Source organism: Durio zibethinus, chromosome 4, assembly GCF_047325235.1.
Source record: "Durio zibethinus cultivar Kanyao isolate XHJ-2024 chromosome 4, ASM4732523v1, whole genome shotgun sequence".
Lineage (NCBI taxonomy): Eukaryota > Viridiplantae > Streptophyta > Magnoliopsida > Malvales > Malvaceae > Durio > Durio zibethinus.
Genome location: NC_143165.1, coordinates 5,611,595 through 5,617,094, shown reverse-complemented (window position 1 = coordinate 5,617,094; position 5,500 = coordinate 5,611,595). Strand labels below are relative to the sequence as shown.

General features: G+C 28.4%; 1 pseudogene across 1 annotated transcript; it reads left to right on the top strand.

Annotated features, from left to right (window-relative positions):
- The first annotated feature begins 636 nt into the window (after positions 1–636).
- On the top strand, positions 637–2,713 carry LOC111287561 (hydroquinone glucosyltransferase pseudogene; annotated as a pseudogene). Its single transcript, XR_016341399.1, has one exon. The product of XR_016341399.1 is annotated as a hydroquinone glucosyltransferase pseudogene (transcript).
- Positions 2,714–5,500: the final 2,787 nt, after the last annotated feature.

Here is a 5,500-nt window from a genome sequence, read left to right as displayed (position 1 = left end):
GTTTTTTTTTTTTTTTTGAAAAGTGAGTAAACAATTTGAAGCAAACTCTATCTTAAAATCATAAGCAAGTCAAATTAAAGTTTTCAATAAAATACATGTTCTCATCATTTTTATCGTTTTTGTTATTTGGTAATGTTGTCGGCTGATGTGAAAATTATACGAGAAAAAATCAACGCGATGAGATTTAAAATTTTTTAAAAAATTATACATAAATTTAATTAAAATTAAAATATAATATATTTGATATAAATTATGATATGATAATTTTTATATTTTATTCATGTTTAATACAAAACTATTGTGAGGGGTAAAAAAAATTTAAAAAAATAAAAAATCAATTTACAATTGTAATGTTTAGTTTGGATTAAATTTTTTTTATTCAATTCAAATTAAATTTGAATATTTCATATATATTAGATTCAAATTTTAGATCAAAAAATTAAAAATTAAAAAAAATAAAATAAATTGAATTATATATTTTTATTAATTTTTATATATTTTAAATTTGTATAAATAATTATTTTATATACTATACATTACATTATAAAAAAAATATTAAACCAAATTCAACCCGATTGAATATTCCTAACCAATAACCACAGCAACACAAATACAAAAATAGCTTGTCCAACACAGACAAACCAACAAACAAATCGACTTAGAGTCCACAAAAAATAATTCTCCTTCAACCAAGCAATTACAACAGGCACAACAATTATCTCTCAACCTTCTATATAAGCCTAAGCTTTCTTCTTCTTTTTCTACCATACCTAAAACTCAACCATGGCAAAAGCGCAGACAACCCATATAGCAATTCTGCCGAGCCCTGGGATGGGTCACCTCATTCCACTCGTTGAGTTCGCCAAGCGACTCGTCGACCAACACAACTTCACTGCCACCTTTGTTATCCCTAGCAATGATTCTCCTTCAAAAGCTCAGAAATCAACTCTTGATTCTCTTCCAAGTTCTATAGATTCTCTGTTTCTTCCTCCTGTTGACTTGAGTGACCTCCCTGGAGATTCGAAAATTGAAACGGTGATTTCTTGGACGGTGGCTCGCTCCCTTTCTCCCCTTCGGGATGCCTTAAAAAAGCTGGTTGCAAACACAAAACTTGTTGGTTTGGTGGTTGATCTGTTCGGGACTGATGCATTCGATGTTGCTAGAGAATTCAACGTCTCACCGTACATATTTTTCCCGTCCACAGCCATGACCTTGTCTTTGTTTCTTTACCTTCCAAAGCTTGATGAAATGGTTTCATGCGAATACAGGGACCTGCCTGAACTGGTGAGAATTCCAGGGTGCATACCGATTCACGGGAAAGAATTGCTGGACCCAACTCAAGACAGGAAAAACGATGCTTACAAGTGGCTTCTTCATCATACAAAGAGGTATGGATTGGCTGAAGGAATCATAGTGAACAGTTTCATGGACTTGGAAGGAGGAGCAATAAAGGGTTTGCAAGAGAAAGAGCCCGGAAAGCCACCTGTTTACCCTGTTGGTCCACTTGTTAACGTTGATCCGAGTAGTAAAGCTGATGGCTCGTCGGATTGTCTGCAGTGGCTCGATGATCACCCACATGGGTCGGTTTTGTATGTCTCATTCGGGAGTGGTGGGACACTGTCTTCTAACCAGATACATGAGTTGGCTCTGGGATTGGAAATGAGTGAACAACGATTTTTGTGGGTCGTGAGAAGCCCAAATGACAAGGTTGCCAACGCCACATTTTTCAGTGTGGATAGCCAGAAGGACCCTTTTGATTTTCTACCAAAAGGCTTCCTGGAGAGGACCAAAGACCGGGGTCTAGTGGTGCCATCATGGGCACCACAGGCTCAAGTGCTGAGCCACGGCTCTACAGGAGGGTTTTTGACCCATTGTGGATGGAATTCAACTCTTGAAAGTGTGTTTAATGGGGTGCCTTTAATCGCATGGCCACTCTACGCTGAGCAAAAAATGAATGCTGCCATGCTAACTGACTTTATTAAAGTTGCATCGAGACCAAAACCCAATGAAAACGGCTTAGTTTGCGGAGACGAGATTGCAAAGGCTGTTAAGGGTCTAATGGAATGTGAAGTAGGGAAAGGTGTTCGCAATAGAATGAAGGACCTGAAGGAAGCAGCCGCAAAGGTACTCAGTGAAAATGGGTCTTCCACCAAGGCACTCTCAGAGGTGGCCAATAGGTGGAGGAATCAGGCAAGTAGAAATTAGAAACACACCCAAAGGTAACACACCCAAAACCTTTTAGATATCTTTTGAGAGTGACTCGTGGCCAATTAGATCAAGCATAGAGTAATTTTAACTTTATTGTAAATCTTTTACATTTTCCTGTATATGGTCCTGGCCATCTGGATGTAAAAACAGCTAGCATATATGTGTTTGAATGTTAGAAGTGTTTGAGATACAGTAAGCAGATTTCTTGGGAGTTTCCAGTTATGTTCTTTCTTCCCTTCATTTGCCATTGCTCATCTCATGAAGTAGGTGAGATTGGTGTGGACGCAGCATAGCATTGCATTGAAGTGAATCGAAGGGGCGGTCCCAATGACCAAAGAAAAACGTCTTCCATCACATTTTAGTCATGGCCAAACTTTGCATTAATTAAAGGTAGCTGGCTGGTATTGACTTTGAAGATAAAATTCAATTCAGCGATGAATTCGATGTTAATTAATTTTAATATATTTAATGGATGAAATTAAATTATTGTTATTATTATTTTTTATTTTTGAAGTATATTTATATTAATGATTAAAAAAATTTAACGATATAAATTAATTTTGTTTCTTAAAAATTTTATATTAGTGTAAATTGATCTTATTTTGATTAGAAGGGAGGTGATTCCCATTACAAAATTTCCAACCTCAAATGTGTGAAATTTAGATCAATTTTTACCTGCCACATCCATTATACAGTTCATTCACAGACTATTCATTTTCCCTTCAGGAAGGATGATCTTTGATCAGCCAGGTTCTGTCAAATTTCATGCTTTCATCATTTTTTTTTCCAACCCAAAAATTCCATTTAAAATAATTTTAAGATATATTTAGATGAGTGATGAGATTGAAAATAATGATAATAGTAATATTAAATATTAAAACGATAAAATTAAAATTAATAATAAAAATACATATTTGAATGTAAATACACTAATAACGTCGTGATGACGATAATATCTTTTAGTTTTATATTATGATAGTAGACTGCTTTAAGATTCAATGGTTCGCTAAATGATGTCATACAGATGCATTCCAATGCAATAAGTCCAAAAAAATACTGTATTCCACTGCACTGAAGGTGCAGCAAATTCAAACGAACCCTACTTGAAGAAAGATAGGAAAGAAAGAATGATGAACATTTGACAGGAAAGATTAGAACTTTGAAACTTTTTAAACGTGAGTCCGTGACACAAGTTTGTGGCAGTTACTTTGGGGCAAACATGCTTAGCGTATACTAAGGGGATTCCTATAGTAAGTTAAAGTTTTTTTAGCCTTACAATAAGGTTAGTAAAAAATAATTATTAGATTTATATAGTTAAATATCAACTATTGATTAAATTTTAAAGTAGAAAATGGTAAAATCTGTTTATCAGGTAATGAGATTATTAGGCAAATTTTTTATAATCCTATATAAAATTTAAATAATTTTCGCTTTAAATAAAAGTTTTTTATTTTTTACTTTATTACATTTTATCAAATTACTTTAAAATAAAAAATAATAATTAAAATATTCTTTTTTAAAATTTTTTTTAATGTAATTGGTATCTTCTAAAATAGCTAAAAAGTATTATAAAATAAAAAAATAATTCTAAAGAAATTAAAAAATATTAACATAAAATTCTTTCAAAGAAAAAAATTAACCTAAATGAATTTATATTTTAAAATAAAATAAAAAATTATTAACATAATAGATGAGAGAAATAGTAAAATTTATATCAATTTATGTAAAATGGGATAGAAGTGTTGTAACATGCTAAAAAATGAATTATGAAAAAATTTAAACATAATTAAATACAAAAAAAGTGTTAGAAGAATTATTTAACATAAATAATTAAGTTAATGACGTGAATTTAAATTAATAATTTTTCTTATAAATATATAAGAAAAATAGTTAAAAATACTTTCAAGGATAAAAAATAACATAAAAGAAATGATGTTTTAGAATGAAAAAAATTAATGAAAATTTTATTAATGTAAGTAAGTGAAAGGGATTGTAAAAATTGTATGATTTACCGTAAAATATGTTAAAAGTGTCATAACACATAAGAAAGAGTGATGATAATTTTAAATGTAATAAAATGTAAAAATAATCTTTAAAAAAATTATTAAAATGTAAATAATTAAGTTAGCAACATAAAAATTTAATTAATTAATATTCCTCCAAATATATAAAAATATCTAATAAATAAAAAAAATAACGTAAATAGGTGAGAGAAAATGTAATGTTTGTATCATTTGACATAAAATAGATAAAAAGTGTTATAACATATTAAGAAAGAATTATGACAAGTCTAAACATATTGGAAAGTAAGAACAAATGTAGAAATATATTATTGTAACAATATAAAATTTTGATTAATTATTGTTTTGTATATATATATATATAAGAAAATAGTTATAAATAAAAAAATAAATTGGTAACATAAACAAGTGGAAAGAAATGTAAAATTAGTGTCATTTGACGTAAAATAAATAAAAAGTGTTATAACACTCTAAGAAAAAGATAGCAATTCTAAATATAATAGAAAATAAGATTAATTGTAAGAAAATATTATTGTAACGTAAATAATTATATTGGTAACATAAAATTTTAACTAATTATTTTTTAAACAATATATAAACAAAATAGTTAAAAATTGAAAAACAAATAGGTAACGTAAAAAAGCGAGAGAAAAACTAAAATAAGTATCATTTGGTATGAAATGGATAAAAAGTGTTGTAACTTATTAAGAAAGAACTATTACAATTTTAAACATAATTAAATGTAATAACAATCATAAAAAGAAATTATTGTAGCATAAATAATTAAGTTATTAATTTAAAATTTTAATTATTTATTTTTTAAACATATAAGAAAAATAGCTAAAGCTTAAAAATATATTAGTAACATAACCATGTTAGATGAAATGTAAAAAGGTGAGAATTATTGTAAAATTGGTATCATTTGGCATAAAATATATTATAAGTGTCGTAATATCTTAAAAGAAAGTTATGATAATTTTAAACGTAATGAAGGTAAGGACAAACATAAAAAGTTATTATTGTAATGTAAATAATTAAGTTGATAATGTAAAAGAATTATTACCTTAAACCCAAAGAATAATTATAAACCAATAAACAAGTGTTAACATAAAAAAGTGAGAATAATAAAAAAAATTGATGTCATTTAATATAAAATGAGTTAGAAGTATCGTAACACACTAACAAAAAATTGTAATAGTTATAAAGATAATGAAAAGTAATAATAGGCATAAAAAGATATTATTATAACAAAAATAAGTAAGCTGGTAATA